General features: G+C 33.3%; 1 protein-coding gene across 1 annotated transcript in view; it reads right to left on the reverse strand.

Moving 5' to 3' along the window:
• The window catches only part of Tlk (Tousled-like kinase), a 106,076-nt gene extending 98,006 nt beyond the window's left edge, over nt 1-8,070 (reverse strand). Inside the window, exon 1 of the mRNA XM_088225297.1 lies at nt 7,652-8,070. The gene's annotated coding sequence lies outside the window, so the exon portion shown is untranslated. The remainder of the gene's footprint in view (nt 1-7,651) is intronic.
• Nucleotides 8,071-9,191: the final 1,121 nt, after the last annotated feature.

The following is a 9,191-nucleotide window of genomic DNA, read 5'->3' on the forward strand; positions in this document are numbered from 1 at the left end:
TGGCAATATAAAATCAAGGTTCAATTATATTTTTTTTAACAATGAAGCCATTATGATCACAAATTTATAAGTTGTCAGGTGATTAAAAACAATACAAACTGTTTATGGAATTCATTTTTAAATTTGTCCTTTTTGTCAAATTTTCTTTTTTTTTTGTTTTGACAAAAAAATATTTTTCCTATAGTATATTGTATATCACAGTAAAGGAAATGCAAAATGCTGTAAAATGACACCTCTTCCAGCAGTAAAAATTAGAGCATTAAATTGTACGACGAGGTTTCTTAAAAACGTATAAAAAACTAATAAAAAATATTTTAATAAAAACGAACTACTTTGCATGAGACGTCACTAGTTCTTCCTAAACAGCCAATGGAAAGAGAGTTGTGATAGGTTTCTGGTTTACGGTAAGCCAACTGACGAATCAGCAGAACTCGTTGAAGGGGGAAGAAGCTTGAGACGTCACACGCGAAGTAATTTTAAAAATACAAAACTTTGATATTATGATACACGAAAATTAAAAAAAAATTGGCTTAGTTTAATAGTTTGTTAGCAAATATTTTTTTTGAACCAGTGGAACTTCCTCATTATGAGGGCTCGTAGAGCAATTTAAAAAAGAGTATTATTTATTTATTTTAACGGACTTAGTCAAGTTAAAAAAATGACCAACACATATCCTTATAATACATACAGGCACAATTGAAATAAAATACAAACAAATAAAATTAAAGCCAGGACAAAAAAATTTATGATAATTACTACCCAAGACAAGATCTGATCTATTTTAGTGATGGTTTAAATCTAGAAAGACAGGGAATTTTATTAATATTGTAAGCAATAACTTTGTGGTCAAACATTTCACTAAATGTTATTGAATATTAGTATATAATCGCTTACCGACTTTTCTATGTCTACCGGTTTCGAGACGTACCCGTATCTTCGTCAAGTCACTAATTAAACCCACTATACACCTTCACCATAGTTGTTGCGCAGAAATATAAAACCAGCACGACATGCATTGCAATAAGCAAACCCTAACATACACTGATTAGGTTGTGAAAATATTTTATGCTGTGGAAGAAATAGTTGAAAAAAGAGAAAGGGGGATGAAGGTAGAAGAATTCTTCACGTTAATACTATATCCTAAAACGTATTAAAATTTTTATCAAATAATATCAAACCCTGCTTTTTATACAAATAACATTATTGGTAAATTATTGCTTAGTAATAAAGATAAAAGTAGTTAAATAAATAGTTCAGGGCCCCGATAACAATGGGAAATTAACAGAGTTTTCATTGACTATTTATAGAGAAAAATCGATATTTGTGTACGAAAATGAGAATATTTGCATAAACATTTAAAGTACCTTCATCGGTAACCTATAATTAAACACGTTTAACAAAAAAAATGTATGCATATTCTGTTTTTCATACAGAAAACTTAATCTTACTTTGTAGATAAAATTGAATGTAAACTTCTCGTTGTAATCGGGGCCCTGGAGTTTACTAATTAAAATGCAATTCTTGTCTTTCAGTTTACGTAGGAAGAACATCAAGAAATGTTATTATTCGTGTTAAAGAATATAATATGAGGTGTCTTCACAATAACAATATCTCCAAATCCGCATATCACCTAATCGATTTTAATCATGACTTTAATAAAGATACAGGAGTTAAAATTTTACATACAAATAATAAAGGGTTAAAAGTAAATAATATGGAAATATTTCACACTAGGAAAGCTTCAAAAAATAATGTTCCTTTGATCAATAATCAAACAACCTTTCAATATAGCCCGTTATACGATGCTCCATTGTGTTGGTTACCCTATACCTATTAAATTCACGCCCCTCCCTCTTTTTTAACTATTTCTCCCACAACATAAAATATTTTCACAACCTAATCAGTGCATGTTAAGGTTTGCTTATTAGAATGCATGTCGTGTTGGTTTTATATTTTTGTGCAACAACTCTAGTGAAGGTGTATGTATAGTAGGTTTTGCATGTTTGTTCAATTGGTGTCCTGACGGAGAGACGGGCACGTCTCGAAACCGGTAGACATAGAAAATTCGGTAAGTGGTTGTATACAAATATTTAATAACATTTTTTTAATGTGTTGGCGGTTTTTGGCAAATTTACATGGCTGTAATTCAAAAACGAGTTTATATATCTCGATGAAATTTGGTATTTTTTCAAGTCTATATGAATGGTACACCTGGGAAAATTTCATGAAAATGACCCGGAATGAGCCATAGACCTTGCTTACAAACTACTTACCCATAGACCTCGGGTGCTTAGGATTAATCCATTTTGCTTCCTAATTTAATTCATGCGTTACCCTTAAAAAATAAAACATGGCAATGAAAATTTGCTTACATGTTTCACATTTGCCAAATTGAGAATCAAACCGCGACATTCAAATTCTTCAGTTAATAATGATATATTTTCTACAATGTTTGAGTATGTCCAAATGCTTGCAGACTGGCTGGATTTCCTTCCTAGGGAGTTATTCATAATTAAATTTATTTCAACAGAGAGGGAAAACATTTTTAAGAAGGGAATATGGTAGTCTAGGCATTTACAGGGCTTATGACCAGTCATTGGCTGGTTTAAATGCCTGTAAATGCCTAGACTACCATATTCCCTTTTCAAAAATGTTTTCCCTCTCTGTTAAAATAAATTTGATTATGAAATATTTTCTCTTCATATTTTACAATAATATCAGAAATCAATGCTAGGTCTAAACTGTTTCTTGTCAATGTAAGTGTTCATTATTATTTTACGATAATAAATATATTTTGTCTGTAGGGATTTAGAAAATGTACTGTATTTTCTAAGGAGTTTAAGCCCCTATAATGCGAATACTAAGAGAGGACCAGGCGGGTTTTCTACCTGGCAAGTGGCAAGCCGTGTATCCACAATATACGCTATGTTCTGCAGGAAAACCATGAACTAAATAGTTTCTTAGGTTTATGCTTCGTAAATTACGAAAAGGCGTTTGATAGTCCGCACAGGCCAACACTCTGAAAAATACTAGAAGCATATGGGGTACCTAGAAAATTTTTAGATCTAATTAAAGCCCTTCACTTAAATAGTGAACGCCGGATCAGAATTAACGATGTCGTCACAGACTGGTTTGGAGTCAGGAATCGGAGTTCGACAAGGCTGCGTCCTTGCGCCATTCCTATTCATATTCCTTATTGATTTCATATTAAGAAAGTCAATACCACCAAACCGAGGAACGTCCATCTCCTCGTCCTCAGCTGTGGACACGGTCATTATTGACGACTCAATCAGGGGCCTCCAAGTCATTGTTGATAGGCTAAACAGGTACTCCGAAACGCACCCTGACTCAGTTAGGGCAAGTCATCGAAAGGGTCGAGTTTTAAATACCCGGGAGTGCATGTAACGGAAAATTGCAACTTTCAAAAAGAGCTGGGAGTGTAGCTAGGATTAGCAGGGGCCGCATTAAAAAATATGAAATCTGTCTGGAGATGAGATATTTACTCAGCAGAAACAGAATGCCGGCTTTACAATCCGGTATGGAGTAAGGAATGTGCAGTTTATAAAAATAAAATCGAATCAGAGAAAAGAAAAACAGCTTTTTAAGAATGGAAAAGGGTTTTAATAATATTTTTTAAGTGAATATTTAAAGTGTTTTAGCCCATTACGAAGAACTGGAAGTATTATTGAATAGGTATAAACCATGTATGCTGATGCTTAGTGAAACATGTGTAACTAAAGAAATAACAAATAATGACGTAAATGTTTCCGGGATACAAGACTGTCAGATGTGATTCGTTTAGTCGGCATACAGGAGGCGTAATGATCGGAATCCAAAGTAAAATTTCTTTCAAGATAATTTCAAATAAGGTTCTGTAAAAAACAAAACTATCGATGCTCGCTATACAAGTTAAGAGAATTAATTCAGGAGCATATACAGCGGTGTGTCATTCTCCAAATCGAGACCATAAATTGTTATTGGATTTCTTCAAAAACATGAAATAAAAGAGGCAAAAACAAAATTACAGCAAAGAAAAAATATGTATGGAGCATCAAAAAGAAAAGTGAAATAATGGAACATCTATACGATAGAGCAGATCGTTTCGTGATGAAAGTAATTGACAATATCACGCATCATGCCTACTAAAAAAACATATTTAAGAAAACTAACAAATAATGGTATACACTAAGAGTAATAACCTAATAGAGTCGCCCATACGGAGAAAATCAATTCAATGGTTATTGACCACGAAGTTAGCTACATATTACAGTAATACAACAGGGCCATAGGTACTTGGGTTGAGAATTGCAAGCGCAAAACCGAAACCGTCCATCAGACGTTTTTTGTTAAACTGTGGAGTCAACACCAACAGCCGTGAGGTTGACAGGTCCAAACTCCGCCTTGGCCCGCGACGCGTAGTCCGCTGCAACGTCAGCTCGGACAAGATATTAAAACCCGTACGTTGGAAGAATTCACTACATTTCGTCTTGGCATTTCGTGTCGCCCGGCCACCATCTCATTTAACCTCAAATCAACTCACGCGCACCCATCCTATAAAACTAAAAACCAAACAAAAACGAAACCAAAAATTGGGAACGCTTTTATTTTCTGCAGCAGAGCTTAAGTGCTTCTCTAGAGAATTATTACTCTGATGGTATACACAACCCTTGTGTGAACTTCAGAAAAAGAGAGATGACTCACACGAAGTCACTCAAATAATTCAATCGGGTGAAGAATGGGAAATATGAAAAAAAAAGGAAACATAAAGCGTATGAATTTAATAACTAGTAATATAGTAACTGAAATTATTGTACACACTGATTGTAATGTAAGTCATAACTAGTTGTTTAACGTTTTTTTTACAACTATCTGAAAAAAAAAAAAACTTATGAGACTGTTTATAAATTATTAATTCTTATTTTTTATTATAAAAATAAAATACGAGTGATATTTTAATCCACAAATTTGGAATATCCAGTGTCCGGTTTCATCGCTTTCGCGACATCTTAAAGACTGGTATCTTTATTGAGGGATTCAACATGCATAGAATATATAGACAATACTTAAACTCATTAAAATATCGTTATATCAACTCATTAGTTAACCCGGAACACTTTGTTAATGATCCTTAAGACAAAAATCAGTTAATTTAATTTACTTTCATATAATTTTAAATCCTTTATCCTTACCTCTGTTTCGTATTGAATTGAATTGAATTCCTTGATAAAGAACCAGTCTCGAGGATGTCGCGAAAGCGATGAAACCGGTCACTGAATGTTCCAAACTTGTGGATGAAAGTATCACTTGTCTTTTATTTTTTATAATAAATTACAATGAACTTCCATCAAGAATTTTCACTTAAACGTTTTATTAATTCTTAAAATCAATTTTATTAAATAGTATGAATTATAACTATTTCAGATTAAATTGCGTAAATCGTATACACTCTAATTGAAATTTGTTTACTAATAATTGGTGAAAGATGTTCAGTGTTATTATTTTTTGTTTTATGAAACGTATATGTGTTGTGATATTTTTACTGTTTGTGAACTGAAAATAAATAAATACATTACATTACAATGCCTTCATGGTACATATTCTCTTCTGCGGATGCGAATCGTGGCATTCTACTAGGACCCAAAACAGCAAAATATTAAGTTTTAATAATATGAATCTCAGAAGAATAGTTAATGAACGGTGGTTTAACCAAAGGAATGTAGAAATGGACAACGGGCGCAGCAACCTCCAATGGCGACAGTCATCAGCCAGAGACGATACGGCTGGCCAGACCGTATCGTATATTAAGGACACCCTTGCTTACTTTACGAGGCATAGGGTTTCCATAATCTTAGATGTCCACGGCTGACGGTTCGTTGGCAGTTCGCGTCTGGATTACGGGAGGCGGATCTGATTCGGGAAGACACACGGGAGTTGGCCGCAGACAGAAAGGCCGTGAGAGATTTCATGGATACCTTATACTCCACCTAGGGAGCGGCCATGGATGAAGTATTTTAGTATTTGGAAAATCCTAATTTGATGTATGTTTCTCTATCGTGTTGCGTTGCGTTCTATTACTTTAAATATTTATTTATATAGTTACCGAATGACTTACGTAGCTCCTGGGAATATAATAGATTTTTACTGTACACGGTAGATAGATATTTCAAGAGAGATTGAGAACCATTTTGAAAAGGCAATATGGAAGTTAGGCAAATCAATGTATAAATACAAGGCTCGTGACTTGTCATTGGTTGGTTTGAGTAATCACTGTTAACTTATACAACTATGATTGAACGGACATATTTCTTTCATTATTTCATATGTTGATAAAGTGAAATTAAAGAGCTGAAACATTTATTCATGTGGATGAGTCTTGCGAATTAGGTATCTCACGGAAAGTCTGTGTACGATTTATACTTTCATAAGTATTTCTTTTTTTTAATATTGCTGCGAATGTGAACATATTAGTTCGATGCAAATTATGGAATAATAATATTTCAAAATAAGGATCATTGTTGGATTTTGTTTGCCTGTAAGAACGGCCGGTGTGACGTTATACCTGGATTCGTGGAAAGGTGAATGAAGAGGGTTAATAGGACAAAGAAAAACAAATATTGTTATCGTTATTCGAGTCCAATGCTCAGTCTCAGTACCTACCTAAAATATCGTGTATTTAGAATTTTACGATTATGTAGTATACGTCACAGTAAATGATAAATAACCTAAGGTTTAGTTGTTAGCTGTTAGCTATTAGCAGAGCGGCAAACGACAGACGGTACAAAGAAAGTAATGATATAATTTACCACGAATACAAATCGTTCGAGTCTATCGTCGAGCATGGGATACGGGATACACCCTTCGCTCCATTTAACAATCTTCGAGTACAGCTTGACGTTAAATAATTCCACCAGGTAAACTAAGTCTGCGAAAACTAATGGGAAACATATAAATAAAACATGACGGACTTCTATCTGAAGACGTGTTACTTTTCCGATTTGTCAAATACTTTAGTAAAAATAAAACAGCTACGACCATCGCGGTTAGAGAGAAATGAATGTCGTGACATGTCAACAACTGAGCCAATCTAACCTAAGACACTTGTTATGTACGCTTGACCGATTATTTATTTTCAAGCAGAGCTTCACGTAAAACTACGTCGATCACAATAATGCTCGATCTGATGTATCTAAATATGGTAATCTTGCCACATCCTTCGAGCGAGCGATGAGATTTTTGCGACAATGTTAATGCACTCGATTACTACAGTGCCGAAAAAGATAAATAAAAACTTTGGAGATTTACGTTTGGGACGATAAATATGAAGCGCATCACTCAGAATGTCGAGATTCATGACTAGCTTAGATAAAAATAAGCGTTTTAATTTGTCAATTGAACGAATTGTATGAAGACACTAACTTTTATAATGCGGATATGGGATGCTGAGTAAAACTAGATTTATCGTGAAAATCTCAACTACGGACGCTAACTTGATGAACATATTCAACAATCATACTGCGATCATCAATATTTGTAATCATAATACATACCATATTAACTTAGTATGCAAAAATTAAACGCTTAAATTAGTTCTAATTCTAATTATCCGATCAAAAGTTCAGAAAGTGGTCACGTTTAAATCAAAATATCTCACCTTGAAGACGTCTTAAGGCCGCCAATGCAAACTTAATTGATAACACATTAACATTGGAACTGCACAATAATAAATAGCTAATTATTGAACACTTTAAATAATCAAAATGTGACAAGAACTAGAATTCCCATCTCGAAGATGGCGACCGCCCGCTACTGCAGATTTAACATTTTCGATCTGTCACTTCTTTCAATCATCCTATTATTATTGTACACTTTTAATATCACGTTTCACTGTTTAAACTCCATAAACGATTAACTATAACAAATATACAATTTTAGACCTACCACAATAAAAAACGTAACAAATATTTATTGTAAATAGTTTCTACATGATTTTGATATACATTTTTGTTTTGCAAAGGTGAAGAGACTGACGTCAGGCGAAGAAGCAGGCTGCAGGGTTGACAATCTACCGGTAACATGTGGAGTTAATCCATGAACCACAAAGTAGGCGCATATAATGATAAGGTTGTACGTATGTATATTTATACGCTGTTTATATATTGAATAATACAGAATTAATGAATATTGTTTCTGAATTAATGCTTTGAAATGTATTTTTAACTTCGAGTCAGTGTTTTAAAAATGGATAAAACATTTAAAAATCAACTTGAAAGTTTTTAAATGATCCTTACTTTATATTTTCATAATTGGCGGGCTACAATACATTGATGCATACATATACCTACAAAAGCATAATAATACCATTCAGATTTTACTTGATACCCACACATAACTATTTTATATTTTCGGTAGGCAAGTACATAATTAAAGCTGTCTTTCGTAAACTTTTTTGGCGAATTATCCAAATTATCATAATTCCTTTTGAGTACTTCTTACTAAATTCGAAAAAGAAAATTATTGAACACCACTTTTGATTTTTTTAGTGCTTGTAATTATTTCAGAGCCTAGTGATAGTCATTAATTTAGTTTCAGGATCGTAAACATAAAATGTATTTATATAAATAATATCAAAGATCGGATACATTTTTAAAACGTGATATTTATTTTCTATGAATACTACTAAAGGGAAATAAACATAAAAAACGCATCGTTTAGGTAGTTAATATGTAATATTTATTAAACAAGGAAAAATATAAAGGATAAAACCATCTCTTATCAAGTTAACTATTGAAATATCATCAGATGACGAGAAATCTTCATTATGCTAATGATGCTCTGTGACAAACGCCTTCCAATTCCAATTCAATTCAGTATGTCTGGCTTCGGAGTGTTTTAAAAAGGAATACCAGTTTTGCAGTCTTTTTATTGCCCAGCCTATCTCTAAGTTTGGGCTGAACCAAACTAAAGGATAAAAAGTATATCTCAAGAGCCGCTATTGCTGCACATTATTACCCCTGCTCCGGGTAAATCTCCATTTCAGTCCACAACATACAACAAACACAACTTAATGGTGTATGGTGAATCTCAGTTAAGGTAAACCCGAAGATACGCTGGAATTTGTCCTTAAAAAAAAGACACCTACTAAATTGTAAATATTGATATTATCAGCAATAAACATCATATGTCGCGATATA

This window comes from Micrasema longulum, unplaced genomic scaffold (assembly GCF_059751315.1).
Source record: "Micrasema longulum isolate JH-2025_06_02 unplaced genomic scaffold, ASM5975131v1 h1tg000341l, whole genome shotgun sequence".
In the NCBI taxonomy this organism is placed as follows: Eukaryota; Metazoa; Arthropoda; class Insecta; order Trichoptera; family Brachycentridae; genus Micrasema; species Micrasema longulum.